The sequence below is a fragment of the Polyodon spathula genome, chromosome 5 (assembly GCF_017654505.1).
Source record: "Polyodon spathula isolate WHYD16114869_AA chromosome 5, ASM1765450v1, whole genome shotgun sequence".
Taxonomy (NCBI): domain Eukaryota; kingdom Metazoa; phylum Chordata; class Actinopteri; order Acipenseriformes; family Polyodontidae; genus Polyodon; species Polyodon spathula.
The window spans coordinates 24,224,820-24,244,971 of NC_054538.1; positions in this window are offsets into that span (position 1 = coordinate 24,224,820).

Sequence of the window (20,152 nt, forward strand, 5' to 3'; positions counted from 1 at the left end):
CGTTAGATTACTTACCGCAACCTTGGTTCCCTGAAAAAGAAGACGACCACCAAACCTTGCGAGGTCGTATCACTTGCATTCGCAGGTTCGATGCAAAAGAAGAAGTGAGCTCTGCGGAGCAACTACTTATTCCCTCAGCAGGCAGTACCAAGGATGTCACTCCATGGAGGGGTCTATTGGCAGTTCTGACATAAAATTCTCATCGAATACTTGCCTAAGACAGGCATTTCCAAAAGTGTTGGTTGGTGGTTGTCTTCTCTTTCAGGGAACCAGGGTTACGGTAAGTAACCTAATGTTTCTCATCCAGTTCTGTTTCACCAGCGTCACAGGTTCCTAAGCTTCACTGACCTCTATTTCTCTTGCTGTTAGTTTTGCACAACACTTGTAAAGATGAAATGCTGCTGTGTATTGCTGCTGTATGCCTCAAAGGACCTCTGATGCATTCTTTCACTGTTTGTGTGAATCACAATCCACTGGGACATTGTATTCAGTAGACTCCTCTTTGACCCTTCTCAATAAAATATAGTCCATGGTTTTAGACTTTCCATTTTACCACAGCCATGATTTTGTATGTGTCTCTGAATCCGTTAACTCTTCAAACTCCAACCACCATGCATCAGAAATACATTAAAACGTCTTGATTTTACCACACCATTAGGTCCTTTCTCAGAGCGTATTCATGGGCAAAAACAGCTTTCTATGTCAAATATTTATTTCTGTATCCATTTAATGTGCATTGTATTTTCTATGTTATATTTTGCTGCAATGCAAAACTCATATGGATTGGAGATGATTACCAAAGTGACATGTGTGTCAGGGTGTTCGTGGGTGGTAATTAGAAAGGTTAGAGTTGATGTTGGTTGTAGAGGTGGAGTGGTGTGGTTGATGGTTTGAGTTTTCTAAAGACCTTTTGTTTTGACCATTGTGACTTTTATGTTGTTAAATGTGTTATGTTAGTGTTTTGTCTGTTTTTTTTGTTTTGTTTATTTGTGTAATTAAAATGCGTATTTAACCGTGCAGCTTTGTGTGACTGAGTCTCTGTCCCTGCAAATGACATCTGGACTTGGAGGCTACCCTGTCACAACATTATAAAATACAAAAACAAAATGTGTTCAGTGCCTTTCAATCTGAGAGTACTTGCAATTCCTAGTTAACAGTCAGGTTCTAGTCCTACTGTCCTATACTGGCTCACACTCCTTCTCTGAGTGTTAATACAAGCAGAAGCTCTTTGATTTTACATAAAAGGGTCAAACAGCAATTAAGCAAGTACTCTCCAAAACACTCAACACTCCACAACAGCTAACACGCAGGCTGCTTTTTATAATCCCCAACCCTGCAACAATGTAATAACCAGAAGGAGTTCTGTCCAATCAGAAGGCTACCAGCAACAGATAATAATCTCTATGAACTAAAAATAATATTCAGGCAAAGTATTTTATTTCTTTTTTTTTTCAGTAAATGCAATACAAATATATATTTAATAAAGACTTTAAATAACTATACAAAAACATGCTTAGTTGTGTTTCAGTTTATAAAGATGAATTTGAGTGTTGCCTCTAATTGCACAATTATTATAGCAACTGTCAATTGCTGCAGAAGGAGGCATTAAAGTTGCGGAAGAGGTTTTGCTATCATCTAATCTTCTTTGTTAATTTGGCGATGTCGTGGAGTGTTCCACTGACAAGATGTGACCGCTGATGGACGTAATTTCTCTCACTTGCAAGCCAGCATTGGATTGTTTCTGCGGATGCTTTGATTAGTATATATCTGTGAGGTGCCTGCCTTCCTGCATATTCTAATTTCAAGGGTGGCAGTGTGGTCCAGTGGTTATAGTCCAGGGATTGTAACCAGAAATTCACTTGTTCAGATCCCACCTCTGCCACTGACTGACTCACTGTTTGACCCTGAGCAAGTCACTTAACCTCCTTTGCTCCATCCTGTGATTGAGACTTTAAATCAGTGACCTATTGTAAGTGATTCTGCATATAATGCACAGTGCACAGCCTACCTCTGTAAAGTGCTTTGTGATGGTGGTCCACTATGAAAGGCGCCATATAAAAATGTAGATATTATTATTATTATTATTATTATTATTATTATTATTATTATTATTATATATTAATAATAACAACGTCTATATTATAACTTGCTAGATAATTCATTCCCATTGGATCTAGCATATACCAAACAGCATAAGAGTTTAAAATGCTTTGCTTTGTTTGGAGGAAGATAAAAGGCAGGTGGATTTTCAAGAAGTTTTAATAAGTACTTTGCCAGTGAAGCTTCTTGGCACATGGGGTTTCTGAACTCTTGAAACTTGAATCCACAGTGAGATCCTTGCCCATGGGCATTGGAATATTAATATGCTGCATTCGCTAAATTGCAGACTGCCAAGGGAATGTATCATTCCCTATTATTAGGCTGATATGTCCTTTCTCACCTTGTAAAAAAAGTCACTAATAAGCCTTGGTCATTTCGAAGCCATTCGAACACATTTAACTAACGCTGCTATGGTGGTAGGAACTCAGCCGTATGGTGTTGCTGTAGTCTGTGACAGTAAAAGATTTTGAAGAGCACACAGACTGTGGATATCTCAAAGAGACTTGGGGAATTTATGTATACAGACAACGAGGGATGAAAAGTGAACATGATTGCTAGCCATAATTATGTAGCAATGAAAGTACATTAAAGACAGTAATACTTCTTTCAATTACTTTTGTTTCACGAGAGGACCTTATTTTTTTGTACTGTGGAGTTAAAAGCACTATTTGGTTTAGAATTTTATCCCTGGAGATTAGAATAAAAACATTCAGATCAGTAGCAAATAGTAATCTAATTTACTGAATGTTTTATAATCTACGACACTCTGTTAAAGAATACCAATTATTTTCTAGAAAGACCCCTCATACTATATGTCCTATTTTTCAGGGTTGTCATTATTTAAGGGATACAGGGCATATCCAAAACAATGTTAAGAGAGACTTGATGTGTCCTCTAATTATAGCTATTATATGACAAGCGCTTTAGTCTTTCCTTGTTTTAAGGTATTGGTTGTTAGTAATAATAAAAAGAGAGTCATGTGAATGCTGCTTCCACTCAGAATTTGACTTAAATGTGATCAGTCATTTGTCTTATAATGGCATTTGTTAATCTAAACTGTACCATACTTTTTTTTTTTTTTTTTTATCGGATAATAGCATTTGAAATACCAAGGTGAGTGAAGGGCAGAAAGTACTTGGTAGCTAACCACTGCAAACTTTCATTCACATAAAATAATACAGCAGCATGTTGTATAACAATACAGTACCTCCCGACGAGGTTGTTAGATCTGTTTCAAACCTTATACAGGACACTCAGGACTGTGTTATATGGTTAAAAAAATACTCTAGTGTTCAACTCTGGAATCAACATCCAACTGCTGGAAAGCATTGAGGCTGATCTGCCTTAGGGACAAAGTTGATTTACAAAAAACACAATGCACCAATGGCATCATCATCTGCTGGAACATTAATACCAAAAATCTGGATTATTCAGAATTGAAATTTCAACCCACACATTTATTGAGCAAATTTCCCACATTCTAATGATGTCTGTAACTAACAGTTGTTCATTCCCTTTCACTGCTGGTCTGTTATACCATTTTTTTCATTGCTTAATTGAAAAAATAAAACTACCAACTGCACATTATGTGAAAGTAACATTACTGTGTCATTAAATACAAGTGGGATTTTTAATTGCATTTTTATTGCTTATTAAACACACCACTTGATAATTATCTTCATAATTATTATGCACGAACACTGTATAACTACTGATCTTTTGACCGCAGTCAGCTAACTCAAGTTAAAGGACTAAAAGGTAATAAATAATAATATATACATTGTTTAGCATGTTGTAGCTCGTGACAGGATGGCAAGTGGTCAGGCAGGTGAAAATAGCAAACACCTGAACACAAATGTTAGATTTCAGTGCATCTGCCCTGTTTGTTGTTGGCTGGCACAAAATAAATAGAAAAAATAGAAACCTAAATCTTATCAAAAAGTGAGCAGCGTCCTTACAATGTAGATGCCAAGCAACACTTGTGTGTGTCACCCCTTCTCCACCGACATTGGCTGACTGCAGTCTTTTATGCCTTGTAGAGGACTCGGTTACCTAATTTCATAATTGATGTAATAGTCGATTGGCCAACCTATCAGGGTCCCACTTTCCTCCGTTCCAGAGATACTATTTTCATGCAGGAAAAGCGCATTTTAAACCCTAATAATGTGATAGGGAACACCTTGTCCTGTTTCAGAGAACCTAAATGATTTAATTTTAAATTATCATTTAGAGAAATGTGGCTAAATCCTGATTTGCACTGGACGAAAAATCACCTTATTTTTACCGACATCGATGAAATTTAGTCCTGTGCGAATAGCCCATTTCTTTTTATCCCAGAAAATTCTCAGCAGTTTTAGAGGACATCAGGACCTTCTGTAAAATGTCAGACTCAGGTGTCTTGTGTCTTTTTAGTCCTGTGCGAATCGACCATGTCATTGTTATTTCAAAATTGATATAAGCATTTCATACAAAAACGTCATGGCACAGGTAGCCTTTGGAAAAGAAGATACAACAAAATGAAAAGGCACTCAGTTGAGATGCTTTGTTTATATATATATATATATATATATATATATATATATATATATATATATATATATATATATATATATATATATATATACATCTTCTTTATTTTCATATAGCACCTTTCATCGTGAACCACCCTTAAAAGTGCTTTACAGAAGTAGGCTGTGAACTGTGCATTATATCCCGTCACTTACAATATGACATTGATTTAACATCTCAATCACAGGATGGAGCACAAGAGGTTAAAAGTAGCAAAGGCAGATTATTTAATTTGTTCTTATTTAAACAGCTATGGTAAGTACCTGTATCAGGAATCATCCTGGCTGCAGAAATGTACTTAATTATCTCTGTATCTTTTTAAAGAAAGTCCAATCAAAGATAAGTAACAAAACATATTTGAATGTGTAAAAAGAACTGATTATTATACTAAAATTGTTGTTACAAATGTCTAATTCGAGGATTCTGTGTCCAGCAACCGTTTAAATCCTTGCTGCAGTATGATAATTGCACAATAACCATTGGTTAATGTTTTAGTGTTGTAACAAATCGTCATCAAGACAAGATACCACTGTCCAATATTTAATAGGTTTATTTCAAGCATAACTATTAAACACTCAATTGTTCTGAATTTAGAAATAAAATAGATGCCAGTTATTGGCAACCCTGATAAAAACAACTTTCGGTTATTAACAACATTTTCCCAGGAACAAATCCCGTCCCATAGACTTTAATGTTAATGGCATTCTGATATTAGCAACTGCACGCCACTTACTGACAACTTTATTACTAGCTGCCAGTGCTACAGAGTGCCCTTGCATGACTTATGCACATACTTCATGCAGCTTTTATAACACACTGACTCCACAACTGCATATCTCTGGCGGACTGAGGCAGAATTGTGACTTTGAAACTGGCTACGAAGCTGCATGCAAAATTGAGATGGATTTACAGTGGGAGGTGGTACATTGTAAATAGCATAATGGATAATTTTAAAATTGTGTTCTTTAGAATTGATTGTAAGTACAAATATATATATATATATATATATATATATATATATATATATATATATATATATATATATATATATATATATAATGTTTGCTTTACTCATTGTAAGGTAATTGTAGTACATCGTTGTGTAGAACTATTTAAGCCTACTCTTTTTTTTTGGTTTTAGACACACGTGAAGTAAACAGTTCTGTTTGGGTATTTAGTGTTTCTCATGATAATTTTTTAACAATGTAACATTTAAAACATGTATTTCAGTGCCATATTTGAACAACTACAGTATATATCGTTCCCTATAAATACACTTGAAAACGGGGGCTTGTTTTGCTTATTGGCAACTTTCGGTTGATGACAACTTTTTGCTGGAAACCGAGAGGTTGTTAATAAGCGGCATCAATTGTAATAAAAGAAACAAAAATTAAATGACAAACATTTTGACTAGAAAAATACTTCTAGTCAAAATGTTTGCCATTAAATTTTAATTTCGTTTAGTATTTCTAGACATGTTTACTTAAAAAACCGGGGAATATTCATGTAGAAATCTACCTAAAAAAGATACTGTACAAATCTACATCTGCATTGTGTATGCATTAAACTGGCCTTTTAGAGCTGGATAAGTGATAGCAAAGTTTGTAAATCTGGCTTGTAGTAGTGGATACAGATTACAGTAGTCGATACAAGATTTATAGCGCATTGTCTCATTAAGATATGGAGATGTTTAAGTAAACATGCTTTGCTAAGGGGGAGAAAAGCAAGCAATAAATAGAAGCCTTGCTTTGAAAAAAGGAAGAAAAGAGAAGACTATTGCTGGGTGGCTTACCTGGTAATAACATATCCAAGTTTACATGACAAATCATTGTCAGCTTACTGCCTCTTAGGGCAGTATGGTAGCAAATTGGCTATTAAAACTCGCAATGTGGAAGCTAATTGCCATTAATTGGTACTCAGTTGTAAAGGTGAGGGAAAGGCAACTTTATTTGTTTTAAAAATCAACACATAAAATCAATAGGTGTGTTTTGATTTATTTAATACCTGCTGACAAATACTTCTTAAAAGCAAATACTCGGACAATACTAGTATAAGCAAATCCTGGTCTTAGGGATTCCAGAAGGAGCTTGCATAGGCTCTGGCACTCCCGCATGTTAAGGGGGGGGACCAGAAGGGCCTGTTTTCCTCATCGCACTATAGCGGACCCTACTGGCCAAGTGAAGCAGACACCTACAGGGCTGACCTTTGTCACCAAGAGGCCAGTAGCTTGCTGACATCTGCTTTAACATTCCTGGGTGTAAAATAGGAAATTGGCCTGGTTGTGGCATGGAAGCATATATTGTCTTTCATTTATGGCCTTTCCAGTTAGTTTTACTCAGGCACTTTTTGTAGCAACCCACTGATTTCAGCTGTGTAGTGTACAGCTTCTTAACTGCATTGTAGCTTTATCGTGCCTTTTATATGAACATCATTTTTTATGCTTTACTAAAGACAATGTCTGTATTTATTTTCTTACTAACTATACACAGCTAATTTTTCAACATACAAAAAGCATTCCTCCACTAATATATTTTGCAGCTGTTCCACAACAGCAGTTTTTTGCTTTTATGTCTCTAAGCTTCCAGTTTCCATGTTCTGTGAGGTGAAACACCTCTTTGTAACCAATTTTAGCTTCTGGACATATAATGCATCTAAGCTTACTGCACTTAACTCCAGCTCCAGCTTCATATTGATGAACAAAGCTACTTATTGCATAGTGACATAAACATACCAGCAGTACCAACTGGGCCAACACCCCTATCCAGCAAGATAAGTGTAAGTACATGTCCTGCCGTAACGGAAACAGTCCTCCATAGGTCATATAGACATCAGCTTATGATTATATAGTATCCAAAGCAGCCAAGAACTTCACAGAAAAATCAGGCATACAAATGAATTTATGCTCCAAGGGTTACATCCACAACAACAAACAGCTAATGAAGAAGATTAAGTAGTTCTCAATAGTCAACCTCTAGAGCATCTAATGACTTTGGCTGGTGACCTTAATATTTCACTGTATGCACAAGTAACAAGAGCTAACACTTCAGCATTTTCTTCCATTTGCTAAAACGCAGCTCTCTGTGCCACCTTTGACATTAGCATGATTTACACTATAATAGAATTCATCACATGAAATCACCAGAAACACTTGTTTGTATAAAATATCAAAAAAGTACAGCATAGACATGAAAAGTAGAGAAATGGATGTAAATAGGTCATTTTGTAATGGCTGCTTATACTAATGGAATCATTTTCCCAGACGTCCCAGGAAACCGTCCACTTTGCCTTGTATTTTCTATGTAGCTTCTCCAAAGACAGTCAAGAGCAAGCCAGTAGCACAGAGCTCCCTTGTCAGACACTAAGTGAATCATTCACAGTATTGCGGGTTAGAGGCTGCCTCTTAATAGATGTCCTGGTGACATGTTCATTTTCTCAGAGGCACATCTCACCCATTCTGCCTTTCTCTTTCACACACTGCCCAGCTTACCTGTGGCAAAATTGTTGTGCTGTAATAAGTTCTGCATGACCCTGTCAGAGACTCATTTGCATTTTAGGCAGAGGAAAAATCTGAGGTGTTACACTCAAAGTGCTAATGTTTTCTACACCCAGCAGCTCCCAGGTGACACAGAAATCTGCTGCCTGTCGTAAAGGCCTAATTTTGCTTTCCTCACTCGACCGGGGCCATCTTGTGGGTTTTACTGGACAGGTGGTTTGTTGTGGGCAATGAGACTCTTGTCTTCATTGTTTTTTGAGAGTAGAACATACATCTTAATGGGATACAGAACAGGAAAGGTTCCACAAGGATGCCTGTTTTACTTACCAACAAAAATGCCACACAAATCTTAAAAAAAACATTACTTTGGTGCTATAAAATACAGACAATTAAATCCAATAAAGATTGTTGTATTATTTGCAGGCCCTCATACATCACTTCACAATTCCACATCATCACCAAAATTAGCAGCTGCTTCAGACTAACTCAATAAATCCAATATCCTTACAACTTGTAAAGTGGCACTGTACAGAAACCAGCTGTACAACACCGTGCTGCTAAGAAAAAAATGTAAAGCTGCTGATCTGACAATGTACCTTGTTGAAAAGAATAATCCAGTCATTACCTGACAGTACTGTTGAAGCAAATAATCACCACAGCAGGGGAAATTAAAACAGCAATTGCCATAAACGAAAGTTGCGCATTAGATGCCTCTTATAATAAAGTATTTCTTTATCTAGAGGGCATCTAATTATTATTTTAGTAGTTAGCAAGATTATCATAGGTGGGCAATTTTAAGATTTAAGGCAGACATAAACTTGTATGCTATACAATGAAAGGATTCTGTCTGATTGTACTTTGTTTACATGCATATTGCTCCTTCGTGTAGTTGGTTTCTGTATAGTACCGGTTTGACAGTTGTAAGGATATTGGATAGAAGCAGCTAATTATTCTGGTAAGAATGAATACATTACAGTTTGATATTTATGAAACTGTCCTTTACTATTAAGAAAAGTTAAAGTTTTGTGAAAAGAGCCCAATTAATGTAAAGTGTTAAAAACAACTGGATGGGGTCTTCATATACTGTATTTCTATTAACATCAAGACAAACAACTGCATATGGTATACTGAAGCCCTGTTAGTTCAGTGCTAAAATAAGATGAATTCAATACACCCTCACATATGCACCTACTCTGCAAAAGTGGATTTACCAGCTATTGTTCATATTCTAAAATTAAATTAACATAAACATAAAAATAATGATTTTCCTGTGGTCCATGACTCCCCCCTTCCCCTCCCCACACACTGTGTACAAATACGTATTATTTAACCTTCTAAAACCTTCCCTGCAGATACATAGTTGCTTTTCTTGGCGTAGATAAGATCTTGCTATGCTGTACATGTGCACACATTGCAAGATCAATAATTAAAGACTACAGAGAGAATCTGAACTGGATTACAGATGTTCAGTAATGATTTTAACGTGGGCTTACTGTAACACCTACACAAGGTATGAGTAATATACATAAAGTGTATATATATATATATATATATATATATATATATATATATATATATATATATATATATATATATATATAATAAGTATAAAAGATTTAATTTGTATTTACATTTGCAAAGATTTATCAAAATATGACCATAACCTTATTTGAATACCACTATGAAACCTGTGCTAGGAAATGTAAACACTACTTTCGATCACAATTGTTTGAATGATTATATACCCACATTGAGTGTGCCATTTCCAATTACTGTAAAACCCCTAATAATCATTATTTTCATTGGAATTTTCTCATTGTTATTGTATGCAATGCATTGAAAGCAATCTAATTATCATAAACATGACAAGACTTGTATGTCAGCTTGTATGTCAAGCCAAATTATCATTTAGGGATATCTGAAATTTACTTTAGAGATATCTCAAATTTACTGCTATAAGCCCTGGTTTTATTAACATTTGCAAACCTCATGAAATCATACATAGCCAGATGAATAATTGCATTCTGAACATTGTTTCTGGCAACAGTTTCTGTTCTCCGTCCAAAAAAATTCTGGCAGTCTGAAGTGTGATCTATCAGTTCTGTTTAAAAAAAAGACAGGCCCTTTGGATCACAAGGTCTGAAGCAAAATATTCCAGCCTTCACAAGTTTTAAACAGAGGATAAAGTAACTAAACTGTAATCTGTTAGTCTAGCTTTGGCATTCACTAACAATAGTGCATAGCATAGTAGCACACTTGCTATCTACACCCTCAATCTGGATAATAATACAAGACTATAGCACACAATGCAATACTCATATTGTTATGGTTCTAATGTCTTTAAAACAGTACTATAAATGGAAAAAAGGCTACATTTATGTTACCATTGAAATCGTAACTATAGCAAAAACACAGATTTAAACATTCAGGATAGCCTGTGTTAATGTAGTGCATGTTTTTAAACAAAAGGCATTCATGCCATTTGCTCAGTATTTCAGCCTCCTTTGGCTTGGAAATAAAATGGTGCTTTGTTTAAAACTTAAATTTTCCTAGTAAAATAGTCTGCACTTGCTTTGAAATCTGCCTTACCTTTCTGGATATATTTGTTGGTATAGTAGTTTTGCCTTCTCCATGACCACCACGCCACATACAGGAGTGCCTACCTGGTTGCATTGCACGCATGGCTGAGTGATTGCCTAATTCTGATTGAAAGCGAGGTGTTCTGTAAACCAATCAGTTTGTAAATCTGGTGTTAGTAACTCCGAGGTTCTACTATAGAACCAGTACATTCAAAGATAACTTCCTTACAAAGGACTTATTTTTAGAAATTAGTATATATTGTTATTATTGTAGAAATGTTTTGTGGTTTAATTTAATTATTTTATTAGTTTTATTGGAAACTTTTAGATTCTTTATTTTTATAGGACTGTGAACTGAAATCCCCAAAAGGCTGAATAATTAAAAAAATGAAAAAGCAGCAGCAAAAAGGTCACTTCTGATAAAAAGCATAGACCAAAAAGAATAAAACTTAAGAGAAATCAAGAATTTTACTATTAATAATCACTACCGTACACCATCCAATTCGAATACAAATTGTTGATTTAATTCCTTCAAACACAGTAATACACAATCTTAGCGATAGCTGTCAGTCCAGTGACTTGCTAAAATATGGGGTGAGGATGATCTCTTCTGAGACAATTATTGTTGTACTGCTGGTATTGCAAAAGACCCTGTGTAAGATTTCCATCCGTGTCCATTAGCATTTTGTTTGGCTTGTCTTGTGAAGGTATTCTAACTAAGGCTGTAAAGGTTTAAACGTTTAAATGGTAAATAAAATAAAAAGCCTTATTCAAAAAAGTTGTAAACTGAAATGAGACTTCAATTCTTTGTTATTACCTGCTCTTTCAAATGTAAAATTGGACTGTTTTTCATTTTTATTGTAGACATACAATATAATAGTCATTCAACTGAAAGATGGGTCATCAAACCTTAAAACACCATCCATCGCCCAAGAACAATATCTATATCTATATCTATATCTATATATATATATATATATATATATATATATATATATATATATATATATATATATGGTTGTAATATATATATAAAGTGGTTGTCTCTTTGAATCATTCCATTTTACTAAGGGATTTCGTAATACAATTCTCTCCTACATAAAGTATTACCTCCTCCGTCCACAATTTGTTCCTAAAGACAGAATGCAAATAGACAGTTCCTAGACTCAAGGGCATTCACAGTTTACTGGAGGTCCACCTTCGCACATGAAGCTGCAGTGACATTGAATGCACCGGATTATGAGATTAAAACAATTACCACATACTCAAGCTTTAGCGAGGCACTTCATTAAAAACAGTAAATGCCACTATGCATTATAAGTAAGTGTTACATTGCTGCTGTGGTGATGACACTTGATGATTTATTTACTTTCAATTGAATTATTTAATCAGATTATCTAATATGTTTTTATTGATTTGTTGCTTTTGTTGATGTATTGCAATATTCACAAGTTACTGATGGCTGTATGCTACATTAATATACTGTACTTAGATTTCCAGTCATACATTCAAACAGGTTTCTGTGTGTGATGAATATAATATAAATAACGATCAATGTTGGAGCTTCCATGGAAAAATTTAAATAAGTCTCACCTTTTTCTCACACTGTTTTGGTACTACCTCTCGGGTAATTTGGGTTTTCATGTAGTTTTCTTTAAGGGAGAGAAATTCTCCTTCCAAATTTAAATGACAGAATTAATATTAAAATATGGGATACTGCTATCGCGCAGCTTTCGTAAACTGTCTTTCCACAAAGAGTTTAGGTTGTGTTGAAGAACCGCAAGTGCAGCCTGCCTCATTTGACAACCAATGGAAAGATGTTGGCTTTGCAAGGGGCTTCTGTTATGTATGTATTTATTTATTTATTGCATTGCTTTTTTAAATTTGTAGTAGTTTCAGTATTTTTTTTATAACATTGCTGTGGAAGGGTCATGGGTAATTCACTGACACAGGAGACAGACAGGGGTACTTGGAAACACCACACAGGTGCCCGGTTGCCCAGGTGTGTTTTACTTTTTAGTCCGCAGAGGGCGCTGTTGACCATGGTCTGCCTACCAACGAATGTAAAAACAGAACCACGGAAATACCACAGGCGGTACTGGTCAAGTGCAGATGCACTTACAGGTGCTCAAAACAATAATCCAAAAACCAAAGGCGAAAGAAAAAAGGAAAAGAAAACACAGTAATCAAAACTATAAATAAAAGGTGCTGCACTTCGGCAGCGTTACCAGCCATCGTTACCCACATGGCCCAGGTCTCCGTCCTACTCTGACCGTTCCTCAGCCTTCTATAAAAATATACAGGGGGTCTGCCCACGGTTTCCCTGCTATTACTACGTTTCTTTTTGCCTTTTTGGTTTCGGTCCCGGTTTCTCTCTGTCCCGGCCGTTCTCGGTTCTCAACCTGAGCTTCCTTACTTCCCGGTACGTCTTAAAAAGGGCAGACCTGAGGAAACAGTAGGGTGTTATTTTATGGGGCTAACAATCCCCCCAAGACCCTCCTCTCAGCGACTCAGAGAGGGAAAGCCACACACCCCCTTTCCCACCTCACCGTGTCACTGCCATGACCCACAGGCGGGTATTGGACAACTGCTGCCCTCTTCCCGCAGCACTATGAACACGCCAGCAGAGTCAGCACAGATCTCACCCCATGTTACAATTTCTTATAAAACAACTAAACTATTAACACTATCATTATGAGTCAAATGGCAATAATTAGAAACGTTGAATAAATGGTGACAACACTGCACTAACAATTAACATTGTTATCTCCATTTGTTCACCACTAAAGCATGTATTATATTGTACTGCACCATAAGGCTTCCATGGTAAATTGATTCACAGAAGACTGCACAATGTTAATCACTAAATCATGTTCATACTCCCTTTTCCACACGACACTTAGCTTCAGTTAGCCATACCTAAGTACAATGTATCCTTGTATTGGTATGAAAGTGGAAAAATGTATTGTGGGGTTTTGTTTCCTTCATTTTAATAATAATTGTCTCTCTGTTAACCAGTCACTTGGAGTCTGTGGGGTGAACTTCTTGTTTTATTGTTGCAATAAAGGCCAATTTAAATGGATTACTTGGGGTTGTAATTCATTACAGGGGAAAGTTCTGCCCTTGGCAAAGACTTAGGTAATGCCAGAGTCTATGACAACTGTGGAGTTTCTTACATACTGCCATCAGCTACAGTGCACTGTGCCTCAAAGTCAACAAATGTCATCAAATGAATCCTGACTGTATTCCTCCTTCAGGGAACCAGGCTGTGTTTCTGCCGCATAGGGCAATGCTTTAAAGTTTCCTGTCTTATTCAGGAAGACATATGTGTTCCTTCCTGCTGTTTCATCTTCCTCTAGCTATTGCCCTTCATTGTTATGCATGAGGATCAAATGTTGGCTGTGGCAAAACACATTATAAATAAATTCAACCTCTTAACTTCTCTAATGCATTCAACAAACTGTCCTAATTATAGTATACTATTACAGATGCTAACAGCATGGATGAACTGCTGTAGTGTGTTGGTAGGTTACATACTGTATTCCTAGTTTTCAGACAAAAAATGTCACAGGAGGACGAATCGATTGCATAAACTCCTATAATACGTTGTTTGTGCGCTGGCTTACAGATTTGCACATACCCAGACAACAGTTAATCAAGAATAATCACGCAGACTTGGTTATTCAAAGTTTAACGAATCAGAGTATATATTTACTCCTTCGGTTTATTAACGCTTAAATGGATCGAGTGATTGCAGATGTACTTCGAATCCTAGCTCACAGACAATCCAAGTGGTCTGGTGTATTTGCAAACAAACAGCATTAATAATATATAAAGCAATATGGTTATGTACCTCAGGCAGTCTAAGGCACCTGATTATACTAATGAACACAATATAACAACATCGCTAAAGCTAATAATAATCCTATCCTATAGCTTCAATATAGGCAAGCTATAAATTCAAGATTACGCATACCCTCCGCAGAGAAGTATGTCTTAAAATATAAAACAGAGTACAGAAAGGAGTCATCCAAACCAGAGGCTCTGAGTACAACACCAGCAGTCAGCTTCGCAAAGAGGTGTTAAAAAGATGGATCAGGCAGTCTGTGTTACCAAACTGGTCTGATAACTAATTGTAATTTTGCTTCCATATTTATAGGACTTTTTCTCTTCATTTGTGTGTCAGAAGGCTTAATTAAGCCTATACATCTGGTTTGTTAGACAGCCTTTATCTCAAAAAAGAACATTATATCATTTGGTACCAGACTATCTCCCATTTTTCTAAGATAAGATGTAACAGGCTGCTGGTGGGTGGGTGCGGGCATTCATTGTTGAGTGACCGGCAGGAGATCAAGATGGAGGTTGATTTTGATAGGCAAACAGGATTTATTTACATATTGTGAACACTGCTCACGTGACATTACCAACAGTGGTAGCGCACTGAGGACATACAGGGAAATGTCTGTAAATAAAAATAAAACATTATATAAAAGCTATAAAATAAAAGGTGCCATGAAAACGGCGTGCCCTTCTGCTAATACTTGGAGGTCCCACTTTATACACCTCGCTCACTATAATTAAGAGAAACTACAATCCGTGAACTAATCTTCTCTCTTCTGTACTAAACAAACCCTGACTCCAGCTACTCGCCCGGCTGTCAGTGATTTTTGTTTCTTTATGTTCTGATCCTGTGTTACTCACGGCGTTCAGCAGATTACAGCAAGGTCTTTAGTTCTCTTTGTCCAAGTAGCGTGGCCGATCTTCAGCCCCTAGGCTTTGGCTTTGCAGAGGCCCTGAGGTGAATAAACTAAACCTTTTCATACCTGATGCCCAGCTGGAACACACCTACCTTCTGATTAGATTACACAGCTGGTAATCACACACAGCAGACAGGCGCCACAGAATCATTAGGTACTTCATTAATTAATTACAACAATTAGAATAGACACACACTATTTACAATATACATTTACAAAATTACATTTACAACGCTCTAAATAATGAAACATGTACATTTTTTGTTAACTATCCCAGCTCAAACATTACATATAGGAACACAATTAATTGAATAAACTTGAATAAAATGTATTTAAAAGAATACAGTTACACGCTGGAGCATACCGGTATTCCATCCATCCATTGTCTGTAACCGTTTAATCCTACAGAGGGTCGCGGTGAGCCGGAGCCTAACCCAGCAGATACAGAGTGCAAGGCAGGACAACACCCTGGTTGGTTCACCAGTCCATCACAGGGCAACTAAGGCGTAATTTAGAGAGGCCAATCCACCTAGCCGGCATGTCTTTGGACTGTGGGAGGAAAGTGGACTACCCGGAGAAAACCCACATGAACATGGGGAAAACATGCAAATTCCACACACACAGACCCCTGAGACCAGAATCAAATCCAGGACCCTGCAACTGTGAGGCAGCAGTGCTAACCACCGCACCACCATGCCGCCCCTCATACCAGTATTTCAGTGCTTAATTTGTGACAGGGCTTGATGGGCATAGCTCCGGTACCTCTGGGAATGTGCATGCTGTCTGAGAATTTAGCATTTTCATTCATGCATAACATAATGCACCAACAAATTATTGTGTGCACTAAAGATAGAGACAGTCCGCTGACAGGAGCGTTCATGTACAGTTTTTTGGTACTAGACAGCTGAGTGACGTGGAAGCGGAGGTGTGTTGCTCTGTGGCTGCTTGTACTGTGGGCTGTAATAACAGGAGACACATCTCTCAACACAGGCAAAGATGAGCAAACAAACCCAGGTAAAGGTGTACGGGTCTATAGCTAGAGAATATACCCACAGGCTAAAAAATAAACGTGAAGTCTCTCAAATTACTGTCATATTTTTCTTTCTTTTTTTGTCCTGTGGTTGCTTTTGTATCACTAGTACAGTACCCTTTCAAATAAACATATTATTATTTTGAATGTGTAGTTTTTAAGAACAGTATTATTGTCACAGCTTACACCCCAATACCTTTCTCTATACAAATTAAGCACTACTGTATTTTACTGTAAAGGTTATGGAATCCTGTGGCAAAGTGGTTTATTGTGTAGAGGTGCAGAGGTGATGCAGTGAAGAAATAAAACAGACAGAAATTGTAATCTGATATGGGAAAGGGCTTTCTTTAAATCCAGGTCTGGTAACCAAAACAATGATCTCCGGCAATACATAGCAAAGCTAAATGCATGGGGTAAATAATAATGGCTTTGCAGTCCCAAACAATAAACACAGGTTTCTCTCCCACAATATTCAAACATGATGACTAGACCTGGGTGCGTGCTGTAGTGCTCGTGGTGGGCGATACAGTTTAATTCATGACAGTAGTGTAGTGGTGTTCCGGGTTTTTATGCTGGCCCTTAGCGACAGGTCCGGAACGTGTTAGCCATCTATGAACACACAAGTAACAGTTATTCAAGACAAACACTCACGATATTCTCAAAATTACTGCACGGGCCCTTCTGGGTTATATTTCATAACCAAAGCAAAGGAACAGATTACTATTCTCCATCCCATTTATATGCTGTCACACATGACCTTTGGTAAACGAACACAACTGCCTTTACAATCTGCGGCTGCTACATCGTTTCCATTCCGGGTCAATACGTTCTTGCAACAGAGTCTCGCCTTCTTCCAGACTGACTGACTTCCTGACATGGGGAAAGAACTGTCAGGCCAGTCTGTCCAAAGAACTCTGTCCTCTCTGATTAGCACCCTCATAGGTCGGGAGTGAGATTTACAACTAAGATTCATTGTATTTCTATCACAAACCCAAACAAAGAAATAACATTACTGTAAGTACACAGCACTATGTACTGATACTAGTGTAGGAGTAACTACAGAAGCACTAAAATAAATCAACAATTTACTCAACACCTCCACTAGTGTTTTCTACTATTATAACAACCTTGACTTGCATGCAGAAGGAAAAACATTTAGTGAAATAGCTCAGATTACTTGATTTTCAAGGTGTGGTACCTGAAGCATAATCAACAAGTACAGAGAAACATCATCTATAATTGACAAACCCAGGATGGGAAGACCCAAAAAGCTGTCTAACAAGGATGAGCAATGCTTGAAGATAATATCCTTAAGGTATAGAAAGAAGACAAGCATTAAATTGACAACAGAACTGGTAGATGGCACAGGTGTTGTTGTCCATCCATCAACAGTCCAAAGCACCCTTGACCATTGTTCAATAGTCCAATTTATGTGTTCTTGTGCATATTTTAGCCTTTTAGTGTTGTTCCCCTTTCTTAACAGAGGTATTCTTACTGCAACACATCCTTTAAGTCCAGATTTAAAGAGTGACCTTCGTACTTTTGATTTGATGGACAACTACACCTGTTAGTTGTATGCAATCAGGTTATATACAGATATATAGAATCAAAGCATCGCATTTATAAGAAAAACATTATTATCTTCTTTATGTTCCTTAGAAAAATAAATATATTATAAAACATATATAAATTAATATTGCATTCTGTAAATGTAATTCTCTGAATTTTTTTCTCACCCAGTAAAAATAAAATTGTTATCCCATCCTTCAATAACTAATGCCTTATCCAAGAAAAATATGGCATCCATTTTAGACAGCTGAGCATAATTAATCATGTCAACAAAATATAAAATGTGTAAATAAATGAATAGGAATGCACATAAGATTTGGACAAGGATGTATTGGTAAGGTTGAACGGAGGGTATCATCTTCAGTATAAGTATTTCTAATGTCTGGTAAATATAAGTCAACATCGTGATAAAGCAATCTTTTTTTTTTTTTTCAAAGATATTGGCTAATATGCAAGCTGATGACCCACTGAACACCAGACTGGTAGCAGACAGGTGTGCATTGCCCTTCTAAATTTTCTAATGCTCCTCAAGATTTTAACTGTAAAAAATACTGACAAATGTAGGTAATTATCAAGTGAAGGTTTGGGGCCTCTAAATATTTCCCTTTACTGGAACAGCAAGGACAAGGTGCCCTTACACTATGCTTTTGTTTTTAAAAAGTCCTGGCAAGGTACAGTTCTATGCCAATAATGCTTTCCATTACATGAGAGTAGATTTTAGAACTTCATGCTGATTTGAACTGGCATATCACCGAGATAAGCACCAACTAAGACATAGCTTTACAGTAAACTAATGTAATTCATCTGCGTCTCCATCCATTTGTGTTTCCTTCGATCTGATGATGTAGATATCCTTCTGTCTGTTGTTGATAGCTGAAGTGCAATGCTGGTTCCAGGGATCAGCTTATTTTGCCTCCCCAGCGCGTCAGAACACACGACATCTGCGATGCTGGCTCTGGGGATCAACCACAGTGCAGTCTCCTCAGCTCATCAGCATAACAACTGTTTGGATTGAGCTAAGAAGGGTACATCTCTGGGGTCTTCAAGTGGGCACCTTCTGTCCTCCGTGTTTCGCCGACTAGCCCACTACACCTGAAGAGGGCTCGACAGTGATTCTGGTGTCCCAGCATCACCCCCCTCTGTCTCCCACTCAATTCAACCCAGCTTACTTACCTATACTTCAGCGTTTACTTATTTCTGTTGTGCTTGAGATCCCCAAACAGATTCGTTCTGTCTCAACCACAGCCAGTTACTGCTCCTCTCTGCTGCTTCAGATAAGTTCTTCACTGTGCGACGAAACTCTTGACGACTGAGTCCGACGTCTATGATAAACTGGGTTGTAGAGTGTGCCACAAATCCTCGACAACCCACCTCCACTGGGTAAACCCAAACTCTCCAACCTCGTTGTTCCGTTTCAGCGGCTACTTGAGCATACCACAGTTTGTTCCTCTTATTCTCCTCATTTACAGCATCCTCCCATGGCACTGTTAACTCTACCAGGTGAACAAGGCGTGCTGATTCAGACCACAATACAATATCTGGTCAAAGGTTAGTGGTGGCAATCTCAGGTGTAAAAATACTCCGTTGACCAACTGCCAGCATTTTCCAATCTCTAGCAGCTTCCAGTTGTCCTGGGCGAGGCTTGGTTTTAACACCTTTTCTTGGCAGTTGCTCTCCTGGGCAGAGGAATGTTGTCTTTTGTGTGTAATGTTTTGATGGAACTGGTGGCAACTTATTGGTCATGTTATGCTTGTCTTCAATGCTAAGGCCAAACATTGCAGCACCTGGTTATGGTACCAAGTAAACCATCTTTGGCTAAGACCCACCTTATATCCTGTCAAAATGTAGTGCTCTGTAGTTTAGAGCTAGCTGATCCCACTGGTCATAATAATCTGTGGAGGACAAAACCTCCACCCATTTTTAAGACTGTGTCAGGATAGCACTGTGGCCCAAGATGTTATTACCAGGAAGGAGACTCAAGAGTCAAGAATCTTTGGTTCAAGCACTATAGCATACATTTATTAAAGATAACAGAAAACAAATAAACTGGGCATGA